Source organism: Mycetomoellerius zeteki, unplaced genomic scaffold, assembly GCF_001594055.1.
Source record: "Mycetomoellerius zeteki isolate Tzet28-1 unplaced genomic scaffold, Tzet1.0 scaffold31, whole genome shotgun sequence".
In the NCBI taxonomy this organism is placed as follows: domain Eukaryota; kingdom Metazoa; phylum Arthropoda; class Insecta; order Hymenoptera; family Formicidae; genus Mycetomoellerius; species Mycetomoellerius zeteki.
The window spans coordinates 2,825,516-2,840,488 of NW_017257294.1; positions in this window are offsets into that span (position 1 = coordinate 2,825,516).

The following is a 14,973-nucleotide window of genomic DNA, read 5'->3' on the forward strand; positions in this document are numbered from 1 at the left end:
ATAACATTTAAAAAAGAACAGTGACTAATAAAGTCTCGATAAGAATCAAACGTAATATAATCCTATAATCGGCATTTTTTAATATTCTAAACTCTCACCTATTTCTTTAATATACTTTTAGAATCCTAATGAAACATCCGTGATACACAGAAAAAACAGTATGATTGATCTGCACAGAAATCTGATGCCAACTAGATTAAATAGTAAAATATGAAGCAACTATTTATGTGGATGCTTGAACCATAGTACAATGGTTAGGTTAGATTATGTTGCAGTAATGATGGCATTTCACATATACGTATTTTTAATTGTAAGCGTAGTGAGTTGCTTTTGCTTTTTGAAATTGCAACTTAATTTATAGCATGATGTAACAAGAAATTCTTATTAATAATTTAATTCTTATTATTAAACATCATGCTTTATAATGTCACGATAGACGCAACTATACGGATATATATAACTTATCCATAGTAAATGATCCCCCAACCAAGTTTTGGTTGTTACAATCAGATCGCGCCTAACTACATTGATGTAATTGACACATCAAAGTAAATAAATCGTATCAATCATATACATTCCTATCACATAAAGATAACTCGGATGATGTTTCTATATTGCTCACAACTAAATATTTTTAATTATGTGAACTATATTTTTTTTTCCGTGTAGTAATACAAAAAGGGGCAATTCCTTTGATATCCTTTGATCCTTCTGTTTCGACCTTATTGTTCTCTTTATTATAACGAGCAAACAAAGGTTAATAACGCAGTCACAAAATTCTTTTATATACTTCCTCAAAAATATATTTATTACTAATTTCAATAAATATATAAAAAATTAATTAATTAATTATAAATATAAAAAATATATCATATATAAATATATAAAAAATTACAAATATATGTATAGTAGAAATACACTCTGGTGAAAATGTCCTCATGATGAGAAGATTTAGAACGAGTATATACCCATTTTAGATGGGTATATACCCTTCTAAAATGGGCATTTTTGGAACTATGTATATATGAGGAGATTTCCATTAGGGTATAGAAAGAGAGTGTTTAATATAAAGTAGATATTTTAAATCAGATTTTGCAAAATAACAGGAAATAAATTTACAACTGTTAAAACTATTAAAACTGTAAAAACTTTGAGATAATGACCTAAAATTTGATAGAAGATAAGATCTATGCAAATTTGATAAAAAAGTAACATTAAGAATTAAATCAATTTTTTTTACAAATACTAATGTAACAATAATAAACATTCATGCAAAAGTTTATTTGGATTCATTTACTCGTTTAAAAATTGTTGACCTAAAATAGCAGCAAAATATGGTCATTTTATTGCGTAAAATTATTATAAGCTAAATTATTTACTATTTTGTTTTTTACAGTTTAAGACGTATTCACGGATTAATATCATTAAAATTTTTTTAATTGACTGATAAACTTTTTTGGCTAATTGTTTGACTAATACTTTTAGCTGATGTTGTAGCCAAAACATGCTTAATTGTTCCTATTTTCTATAGCTTTTAGTTTCAACATAACAACTATTTCACTTTTTAAAAAATGAATATGTTTTAAACAATTAAACCATTGTTCAAGCCCTTGAAAGCGCCAAAGGATTACATCGTTCATGCATTAGCACTTTCAAAACGTAATAGTTCATTACAATAAATCTATTGAATATATGTACGCTATGTATTATCTATCGTAAAATCGTTGAATTACGATTTAATTAATTAGCAATCTAAATGCATAGCTTGATCGCTTAAATACATGCAATGTTGCACGTCGATAATTCTGTATATTTGATTGTGTCTAAGTAATCTACTAAATTTCGCGCTCGCACATTAGTTAGAAACAACATCTCAAAATTAAATGTATAAGCTTTTTATAGAGAAAATACTGCAAATATATATTAATATATGCAAAAATATATTAATATATATTAAAATATATTTAATATAAGATATATGTTAATATATAAATTATTAATATATATTAATATATATATTTTTATATTACATATTTATAGTAGTATTTTCTGTATGAAGAACTTATACATTTAAGCAAGCAACGTACTTAGATTGCTAATTAATCAAATAGTAATACAACGTCATGGTATTATAAAAAGCAGTTCTAATATTATTCACATTTTAATCCTTTTATCGTCTTGACAAGTAATTTAATGATTTCAAAGAAGTAAAAAAATTAATTAAAATTGATAATGTAACACTTACACGGTGGTGTACTAAAGTTATATTGTATTTGAAAGCCAACGAACAGAAAATTTAAAATGTGATAAGATTATCTGCCTCATTCTGTATAGGTACTTTTAATCTCTCGGGATTGGTGAAGTGATTTTATTTATTGTTCCATAAAAGCTTCTTCAACTCAGTTTCAAGAATCTCAATAAATAAAGAGTTGCTTCCGCCTAATTCAGTAGGAAAAACACTTAACTTTGCAACATTTGCGGTATTTAAATAAAAAATATATTGAATAATATCTATGCAATACGATTTTCCGAAATTCAAGATTTATGCATAAATTTAAATATTAAAACACATTTAATATTCTAGTTATGACATTTCTGCAAAATATTAAAAAAACTTTTGTATCGAGGAAACGTTTATGCATTGTTTTCTTCAATTTACGATATGTTTTTCTTTATTAATTATAAATTACTTAAATCAGTTAAAAAAATTTGCTAATAACTTACATTGCTAAAATACTTTCGCATTGTATAAAATTATATAAGCTTCCAATAATATTAGTAAAATTAAATTTGCTAAAAGGTTGAACATAATATAATCAATAAACGAGGATAATATTATATACAGCTATATTATATGCCGATTTTCATCTACTTGTTTAATCAACGAATATTAGAAAGGAATTATTATATCAATATTAAAGACTAATAAAGGAAAAGATTAATAAAGTATGATAATGTTATTATTATACTTTCACAGCAAAAATGTTAAGAATGCATAGACAAAGGATGCGATATTTAAGACACTCTATATCAAATACTATTATTAAACACTATAAATTTAATAATGTGTAAAAAATAATTAGTCTTTATTACATAATAGATTTTATGATAAAATTCATGCTTATTTTTTAAATAATCTGTTATTAATAATTCATGTCAGACCTCACAAAAGATAGAAGTTTATTTATATAACTTTTATGTATTATAAAATACAAAACGCATTTTAGAAATCGAAATACACATGTATAAAATAAATATTAAATATTAAAATACACACACATATATTAAAATATACATATAAAATTCTATTCTGAAATAAAGTGAGTTTTAGACTGAATATTCATGCAACTTTTTTCGTGCTTGTCATCGCATTATTGATTCTTTATGCAGGAATTTCAAAAATTCGATGCATTCTCTATTCAAACGTGGAATGCTTTGTCCTATGTACGTAACACACCTTTGTTCTGTATAGTACCTACTTGCTGCGAATCTAAAGGTACATGACTATCAAAGGGATTTCATTTTATTGATCGTTGAAAGCTTACGAATCCTAACGTAAATAGCCTCTACAATTCCAATTTCATGAAGATTTTCGTTTAATGATTCATTTTGTCCTCGAATCCGGCTCTCGCAATAATTCATTTCATATTCTATTTTTCTATGTAAATTTGTGTTTCATTATAATTAAAAGTTAAGACGGAAGATAAAATGTAGATCACAAAACAGAGCAGTAATAGCATAAATATTAATTCTGCTTTATTCATTAAATTCATATAATATTGCTACCTTACTTTCAAGATACGTCATATACTTTATTACACCAAATGAGAAATTCCGAAATGTTTGGCATTCATTACTGTTGAGGGGAAAATGAAATTTGTACCGAACGTGTTAACGAAAAGCTATAAATCAATATGTTAACATATAAAGCATATGACACATTAAAATGATGCATTACAAAAGCAATATTGCATATGCAACATACGCAATTAAACTATAATTATTCCAAAATTATGTTACTATTCGGTACGCGCGCCATTATGTGATTTAAATTTATTGATATAGCAAAATATATTATAAAACAACTATATTTATAATTATATTTTAAATTCTATTATACCGTGACTTTATTCATTGGAATTTTATTTCAAGAATGAGTTAGAAAGAGAAAAACTTTCCTATTATAGTACTTTTATTATCAATTGCGAGTATTTCATGAATGATAATATTAGTATAGAATTAGAGATGTGCTTAGAGATATAATAGAATTAGAGATATAAAACATAAAGAAAAAGTATTCGTTTGTAAAAGAAAGTACGTTCGAAATAATTGCGAAAGTATTATTAAAAATACGCCATTATCGTTATTCAATTTCCAGACGATATCTCAATTTATAATTAATAGAACATTACAGATATGTACGCACATAAAAGCACATATATAGGGTGTTAGTTAAGTATATTACCATACTGAATAAAGCGATTCTTTGGTTCATTCTTTGGTATTTCAAGTAAAAAAGTCCATATAAACATGTGTTTTAAACGGTCTAGTTTCCTTTTTTACTTGAAATAAACCAAAGAATCGCTCTGTTGAATATAGCAACATACTTAACTAACACCCTGTATATACACGAATCGAATACGATCACTTTTTTTTCTTTGATGATTATCAAACTCGTTGAAAATTTGATAAAATCATTTTTTCGCCAATTATCTCTTATATTATTAACTTACATTGTACTCATATATTATTAACTATAAACTTACATTGATATCAATCTACTTAATGTATGAACTATCAAAACACGCGATAACAATCGCTCAGAAACTAATGTAAAATGTACATCAAGAGACATTGAGATCATTAATTATTCATCCTCGATTTGAACCTTAATGGATGCCTGTAGTTTTACTGTGCAGATAATTTTTTACTGTCTATATTCTTTCCTATTTTTAATCGTTAAATGCGACGATTAAAAAAATAAAAAGATTTAATGTACGACAGTATAGCAATTATCTTTAAAATTTAACTTCGAGAGATTCAAATTTATATCTTTACATAAAAATTTTTTGAAGTACTTTTTGTGAAATCTATTAAAAACACAAAATATGTAACATCGTCATAAATAAACATTAAAATATATTTGTGAAATGTCTTTATTACTCTTATTAAATATACAAATCTTAGCGTGTAATAATTCAAAAAAGTTTCTACCTAAATTTTAATTAATATTATATTTGCAATCTCTGTTTGCTTATATCATTTGCCGTGTAAATCAGTTTTTCTTTATAATACATTTCAAATTATAACAATTATAGCGATTATATAAAATTGCACTGAGTATATATATTTATAAAAACGTTTAATTTACCTGCATTCGTACGCTAAGATTTTTTTCATTTATACGTAACAATTTTTCATTTGTAAATAATAGTTTTTATTTGGAAGAGAATTAGAGAATAGACGAGAAAATTTAAATTAACTTTGAATTACTTATCGAGTTTAAAATGCAGAAAGTTTCACAAGAAAACGATAAAAAATGGCAAATGATTTAAACTTCAGTTATAAACGTATAAAAATAGCTGTAGATTAATCAGGTTGCAGGTTCATCTAATTATCATGTCCGAGAAGAGAGATAGCTACAATATAATAACTCAGTTTCTTGTGATAAAATAAATGTATCAGAACGGGAAAACCGGATATCGATTTCTCTAGATATTTTATGGTAAAGAAGAGAAACAGATTTCACGTTACAATTTTTGTGTTTCTCAGGTTCCTCTTTTCAGATGAAATATGATAAATTTACAATAAAAATTATTTGCAATAAAGACTATGATCGGTATTCATATTTAACTTATATTTAAGACCGTCTTCCGTCAAACAGCACCGATTGTTGTGGAAAATTTTCAGATATGTTTCAACTTTTTACATCTCATGTACAATAATTCTGAAAGGATTCTGCAATATGTCATACGAAACGTTTTAACATAAATGTTTCTAAAATCTATCATATACAATTGAAAAACATATTTAAACAAAACAAAAAATCATCATAATGTTAAAATGGCTCCAAAATGTTTACTAAAAATCATTTTTTTAGCAATCACGATTCAGTTTAATGTCATTTTGATGTTATCGTGAGTTGTTCTATTTTAATTGCGAAAAACTTTTATATATGAATGACTTGTTCCGCTTTAATTACGAAAAACTTTTGTATGTGAATAATGATATTGTGTGGAAATTGCAGGTGTAAGTGACTTTTTATCTTACTAATAGTGATTCTGTATATGTATGTGCTTATACATATAATGTTAATTAATTAAAATAGTTGGCGATGTAATTACCATTTTTGAGAAATACTTTGAGTTTATTTAAACAAGTTTGTAATCTGTAAATAGATTACAAAACTCTTAATAAATTTTAAGTACTTCAGAAATGATATGTAAATATTATATATGTCCAATTGATACTTATATAATATTTAAATTTATAATATGTCAACATAATAAATTTAAATATTATTTAAGTATCAATCAAGTATATATTTAAGTATCATTTTTGAAGTACTAAAAATTTTTTGGTAATATTTCAAAAAGATTGCAGATTCTTTCTGTAACATTTCATCAATCTTTCAACAAGGTTTCATGTGCAAGAATCGCGGACATTTTGCCATTCCAGAGCTGTCTCAGAAATGTTGCAGACATATTTTGCAATTTTTATGAAATGTTTCACTTTTCAATTGAAATATTTTTGAGATATTTCTGAAAACTTTCGTTGCTGTGTGGACTTATTGTTAGTACAGTCTTAAGATGTCATGAACCAATCAGAGGACCGTATTAGCATCTTAAGACATTACTTAAGATGGTCTTAAAATAAGAACGGATTATGAAAACCGCCCTATGTCTATTATTTAATAATAGTCATGGTCTCTTGTATGAAACGTGACAGTTACCAGCTGAGGCAAAGGTGAAAGGTAAATAGATCGTGAAAGGTAAATAGATATATCGACAGACTCAAATATCACTGTTGATAACCGTTGATTCCACGAAAGGTAATGAACGATATCGATAATATAATAATTGTTGCAATTTATATTTATTTATTCGTTTCACGTGTAATATCATAAGTAAACTAACGGGCTCGTCACGCTTGCATTGTGGTACCGCTTGATATCCGTTCCAACAAGTTGACAGACAGATGCGGTTTGTCGTTACTCGTGCTTGCAGGTGACATCGAAGAGTCGGTACGGTCCGAGCAGAGAGAAATCTGACAGAAGACATGAGGACCTTTTTCTTGCAATCGTAAAATGCCCCTACGCACAACTGTCCTCTGAAGAAATGGATGTCAACTACACAATATCAATTTTTTTGCGGTGCTCGTGATGAAAATAAATTGCTGAAATCGTTGTGATTATTAATCGTTGTGATATTAATTTGATATGTTTATTTCAGCAATTTCAGCGATTAAACGAACTATTATAAATTATAGTAATCCTTTTTTGCGAGTATTTAATTATTCGTTTTTCTACATTTATATTTTTATTGTTAATTATTTTACTTTATTTGGTAATCATTTCGCATTAAAATACAAATTTTATTTAATACTATCTTCGATAGTATTAAAAAGACTGCTCTACTGTTTTTACCAAATATATTTGCAATTTGCAAGCTGTTGAATAAAGTTGGAATTCTTCTAATTGTAAGCAAACTATATTTAATTTAAAGTTGTAAAGAAAATTTAAATGAATAAAAACGAATCAACTTGTAGAGGCCCTCCACCATCTCCGCCAATTTTATCGACAATCCTCTTTTTTTGTAAGTATACTCACTCGTAAAAAAAACCGAGCTACTAATAAATTTAGTAGTCCGTTTTTGCAGGTAAGTATATTTTAAATTTATTTTTTATTTTTACGTCTAATTATATTTTATTGCATAACTTTTTTAATATTATCTTTTATTGTAATTCTTTATACATTCAATAACACAATAATAATTGTTTACAACAGGGGTACAATTATAAATGCTGTTCAAAATATAATAAAAATTATATTATAGCAGCATAATTAACAAAATTTAGTAAGTAATGTAAGATTATATGAAAACGTCGAAAATACATACGATAACACAAATTTTTCTAAATCAATGTTTAATGAAATATGGATAAACACGGAATAAAATACTAACAGCAATTAAATCGTATTTACTATTAATTATTAACTTGTGATTATAAAACTTATTAATATCGTAATAAAAAGTTATTAATAAATATATTTATGATAGCACTTTCATCGCGTTCAAGATAACTATCCCAATAATTTGATCACATCAAAGTTCTTCTGCCTTGTTTTATGCTGGTTAATATCCGTTATAAAGAAAAACAATTTTTATAGGAGAGCAAACTTGATGTATTCTGATTCTACTACTGAGTCAAATTCATAAGATCCATTAGCAAAAAAGAATTAAGCAATCCGTTAAACATCAACGATCTTGTTACAGGAGGGTATAAATCCCGAATCTTCCAAACCACTTACGATAGTAATAATTTTGATAGCATGTCAATTACAATTACCATTTTTATCGCATGTTTAATATAATATTAAAATTTGCGAGAAAATATGTTCTGCCACACATTACTAAAAATCATTTCTTATTAAAAACAAAAGGATAAAATGATTTCCTTATAGAATAGTGATTACGAAGGAATATATTTAATAATAATTACGTAAAATACATGCGTTATTGTAATTTTTTATGTATGGGTACAAAAGTTTCTCGGGTACCAACTGTTTGAGATAAATCGAACCTGATAATAACGGGATTTTAAAGAATTATACTTTTATACTGAAAAATTTATTATATAAAATTTAACAATACTTATTTTTCTTTATTTTCCAAAAATTTTAATTATTAATATCCCGCTAATATGAGGGTAGATATCCATTTGACTTATCTCAAATTTTTTCGTACCCACATATTTTTCTAAATTCATGTATTCATGATAAAACATTGTTAAAAAAATATAAAGCACTTTGGTAAAAATTATCTTGGTAAAAATTGACAAAAATCAAAATCTGTTAAATATAATCTCTTAAATATAATCTGTTAAATATAATCTCATAATATCTGCATGTATTTTATCATAGAAAAGTATATATATATATATACATATATAAATTAATAATTAATCCTAATAATATCCTAGAATGGCGGGATGTCCAATAACCTAACCTAAAAATGATTTTTAAAATAACAGTTATAAAATTAAACATACACATTCGTAACCATATTTTTGTTAAAGCAATCACAAAAAATAAGCAAATTATTCGTATAAAACTTAAATTTATTTACTTAATAATTTGGATTAAACAAATACTAATAATTATATATCCATATTATTCATGCAATACTAAATTCCTATTGTCATTAAGACAGTCTATTATTAACATTATTAATATACTATAATATACTACATACTACATAATTAATATACTATAATTAACATTATACTAGTGAGAGAACATTTAGTAAAATTAAGAAAGCGACGAAAATTGTACCCTAAAATCGCAACTTGACTTTAAAATATATAGCAATTTTGAATCATTGATAAAATTATTACTTCCAGGAACTGACGAGAAAATCCAGGATTAATTCCGATCCTGTACAAGAATCTCCAATGGGACATCAAATTAGACTTTGCGAATGGACTTTACGGAAAGCGACGAGGAATAATAACTCTCCATTGTAAAAATAATTTCGATCTTTCAACTTTTCATTGGAAGCGAGGGACAGCGATGAGGCTTTTGCACATAATAAATTAATCACTAAGATATTCTTGTAATTCTTTAATGTTAAAAATATAAATATCATAAAACAAGCAAGAAGTTAATATTTAATTATTGCCTCAGTCAAAGCTTTAATCTCTTTACTGACTTATTTAATAAATTAAAACTTGTATATTAAAGACAAAAAAAATTGATGATTATTCTAAACATCAAATTTTTAATTAGAAGTCACTCAAAATTATTAATGATCTTTTGATATTCATTTATTTTGATATTCAAAATAAAATCCAAATTAAAAAAGTTTCAAAATTAAATATTTATTAAACTTGATAAATCAATAAATAATTTTTGTTATCATATGTTTCGTCGATTTCGTGTACTTTACATCAATAAAACAACAATAAATTTGATTTACTACGACAAAATAAATGCTATCTGTATTGAATAGATATATTCAATACCGATAAAAACGTTCCAATAAATGTATAATTTATTAGTAATTATTGCGAAAGTAAACATGATGGCATTTACCTGGACATAGTTTATATAAATTTTGTATTACATACTTAATATTATTATACATACATTTATTTACAATAAAATTAATTACAGTATTAACGAGTTACATAATTTGTACATGTATAGAATTTTATAAGAAAGCTTAGTTTCAGGGAACCTGAAAATACAATGAAATTTAAAATTATATATAATTTATTTTATTTTCATATTTGATAATTAGAACGGGATGCTGATATAATTAAATAAAATATAAAATTAATTTACAATTTTATTTAATTTTTAATCCCTCTTTTCCAATTATCAAATATGTACAGTCAGGGCCTAAAAGGTTGCAACACTTTTTTTTAAATTGGTTTCGGAATGCAGCCTGCTCACCGAGCGATTGGTTATTACTTAATAAATCCATAAGTAAGAACCAATCACTCGGTGAATAGGTTGCATTCCGAAATCCATTTAAAAAAAAAGTGTTGCAGCCTAAGCCCTAACTGTACATATATATCTATGTATCCCTACCTATATGTTACATAGTTTACTAATTAGATTTGTTATGTGATCTCTTTAGTTTAATTATATTTATTTTTTTATATTAAAAATAAAATTTAATTACCCGATCGCGAAATTTATTTAAGTATCATTTTATTTATAACAATTTAATTTTCTAAGTTAAAATTATCCCTACCTGTTGGGTAATTGCATGTAAATGTCGGGATTTCCACGACCGACGCAATCGAGGCAATGTGGTTTCTTTCTTTTATCTTAATGAGTCGCGGATGTGTAGGAGCGTAGGTGATGTAAAATAATCTTATATAAGACTGAACGTGACTTAGCTTTAATAAATTAATTAAGTAACTATTAGGTGATGTTTCGCATTGCACGGCAGAGCGAGAAGTGTTCTCTCGATTGTACAGAGGAAATGACAAGAGCTTTTGAGTATTATTGGAGACATTTAGAAACCTGAAACTACGAATATTCATGAGTATTCCTTTAAGAAACGAACGTGAGTCAGCGCGATTGTACTTGTATAATACAAAACACTACTTATTCATACTTATTGTCCCTACCTATACAGTCTTTACCTATTGATACTTATCATCCTACCTACACGTATTTTTATTTATTCGTGGCTATTCGCGTATACCTATTTCCACTCGTATATTCCTACCTACATTACATACCTATTTCATAAATGTGTAATAACCACGAATATAATACGATGGCTGCGTTCAGTAATCATATTGAAGAATTTTACAACAGTTGCAAAGATGCTTTCTCTATTGAACGCAGCTAACGTCTAACCATGTCCTATCGCGTACTGATAAATTCAGCGGGATAACATAATCGCGATTATATTTAATAAATAAGCAATAAATAATAATTAAAACAGACTTTCCATCTTCAAAATACAAAGAAATTAACAAATAACAAGGTTAATGATAGTCAGCGTGGATAAGTTTTGTATAGATTAAAAAAATCTACAAAACTTGAGCTTGATGATTTGTACTGGCTCTCATTAGCCCTGTTGTTCGTTGGTTATTTTTGTATTTTAAATAAGAAATAATTCAAAAGATATAAGAACTCGCAATTTGCGAGCAAGTTACCCTCCCAAATATTCAGTTTATCTTTACCTTTTAAAAACTTAAATTAATGTTACACACCAACCTACTTCGTACACGGAGAGAATTTTTTTCTTAGAGTTTACTCTAAAAATATGGTAGTCGTGAGATAACATTGTACTTCGAAGAATTTTAATATAAATCTCTCTTATTCATTAAAATGATAACATTCAATAAAACTACAATAAAATATAAAATAAGTTTGATTAATTTTACTGAAGTGTATGGTAAAAATCTTTAAAATATTATATTGTACCAGAACTATATTTTCAGGGTAAATTTTAAAAGAAAATTCTCTCGGTGTATAGATTCACTTCTTTCTTCTGGCCAGACTGAACTCACCTTTCGTTCCTGGCCAATATTCCGACTTTATATGCCAGAAATCGACAATAAGGAGAAATACTCCTTTTTGCTGTTGGCAATAAGCGTAAGATTTGACGCTTTTGTACGATGCGCGAAACACGAACGCGTCGCGCGCGCGAAGGGACCATCATATTAATGAAATTGACTAAATATTAATATGAACAATTATCAATAATAATAATAATAATTCTATTAATATACGAATAAATGTTTATTCTCTATTCACGTTTATTCGAAACTAAAAATAAAAATATTTGACTAAAAATAATTCTAAATTAAAAAAATTTTTACGTCAACAACGTTTTGATTTCAAAAGTCTTGAATATTATAAAATTAAATTAAATTTCTTAATATAAATGTTACAATATAAAGAACAAAACTATAATTTAAAAATAAACTGAAAATTGCTAAATTGATTACTATCCGATAAAATTCAAGGTCCATGTACGTATTTTTAACGATTCGAACGATTGATTGCTGAATCTCATCTCAAAGCATGCGGAAATGAGCAATTTAAATGAATAATGCAAGATCCGAAAAAGATAATTTTCTCTTACACGCACAGAAAAATACGCAAGTAATAATTACTCTATGCAAGTAATAATTACTCTATGCAAGTAATAATAACTTATTTCAAGCATTTTAAAAGTTCATATATCCGAAAATCTATCATAATTTCATCAGAAGCATTAAATTTATTCAAAACATATTCTGAACAATATTCCAAGCAAGTTTAAAACTTCAATCAAGTTTATTAAATTAAAACAAATTCGACATCCTCATTATAAAAAGTTCGTATCTTCGATCAATTTTATAATATTCTTCAAAAGAAATTAAATTCTTATTTTAAGTACATAATAATGAGTTTTTATAAAATATTGTAATAAGCATATTTTAAGATTATTATCAAGAAAATATTCTTTATTAAAAACAACCGTTACTTAAAAGAAAGAAAATAAATTGAGTAATCACTTTTCTTAGCAGTAAATCAATATTTTTCTGTGTGTATCAATAAACATATCTCTTTGTATTTTATAAATTATTAGAATCATTTTTTGTATAATTTATTATTTCAAAATTAAGTATTTTAAGTGACGCAAAACTATGAACGCAATTTTAAAATAATTACTAAATAAAATTCTTCTATTTCTTGACAAAATATATATTGGATCTTGCATTATGTTACTATTTTAACTGGTATAAAATCCAGTTACTACATATGGATAAGTTATAAAAAGTCAGGCTAAAGTCTGTACATTGAGATAAATAATAATAATTAATAATTGTAAAATGTCTTTTATAAAAAAGTGAGATCAATAAATTATATGCGCTACATTAAAATTTTTGTTATTATTTCATTAGTAACATATATACAAATAAGTGTGAAATGATAGAAGGAGTTTCTTAAAAAACAGTACAAATTATATATCAATATATGTGTATGTAGGTATTGCTTTTCTGCACCAACTTGTATAAAACTTAATCCTGAATGAATATTTGGGAATAGAATAGATACGAAAAATAATAAAACAATACTTAAAAATTATACTGTAATTTTTCTATATCATGATCTAATTTATAGACAATAATTCCATTTACTCTAATTATTTTTTAAATTCCATTTACTCTAATTATTTTTTAAATATATTTTTTATATTTTTTAATTTCTTGTATTAGATATATTTAAAAAATATGAATACTTTATTATCTTTTGTTTTTACTTTCAAGTGTCAGATGTAATATTTTAATGTAAAACATTTTTTTAAAACGACCACATCGAATCAACCTATTTTTTATTATAATTTTGAGTTTGAATTACTTAGTGTCAAATTGAGCTTGAATTACTTGCAATTAGTATTAAAGCATTCACATTAACGTATGAATTTACAATTAGTAAACTAAATTTGAGCCTTCAATACTTTTCTTGAATTAAATAATTATTTTTACTTTATTGTTTTATTTAAGTTAACGAGATATTGAAGAGCACAGTGGTGACTTATAAAAATGATTAAAAATAATTCAAACTAGGTGTAACGTAGTGATTTTATACATTTAACAGTACATGCACAATAAATTTCATAATGAAGAGGCATCCAGGATTAAGTTTATCCTAATCTATTATAACTTATCCATTTTAAGGCAACGGGATGTGTGGAATACATACATTTATCCGTATATTTTTATTAAAATGATGCATATATGCATCTAGATATATAGTATATTAATGAAATTACCACACATCCGTTACCTCAATAAAAACATTAATTCATCACTTACCAACCCGACGCGCAACAGCGGAGTTACATCTGTAGTAACGTCGCTACGATGATTCTATAACAAAAAAATATAAAATTCAAATTATAACAAACCAGGAAAAACACAAACAATATTTTTAAAAAACCCAAAGTTTTCTTAAAATAATCATATAATTTTCAAAATATATAATTTTTATAAGAGCATCGAATTCTTTAATTCATCATTGAGATAGATATTTATAAAATAATTACACATTTTCTAAAACAAATCTTAAAAATTCGTATGAAATTTCAAAATCATTTTAAAATAATCCTTTTACTAATTATCATTTTTAAATCATTGTAAAATAAAACGACTTAAGAATAAATAGAAAAAAGATATTGATTTTACATAAGCAAAAAATGATATTTACCGCAAGGTTGCTCCGCCGGTGCCCGATGC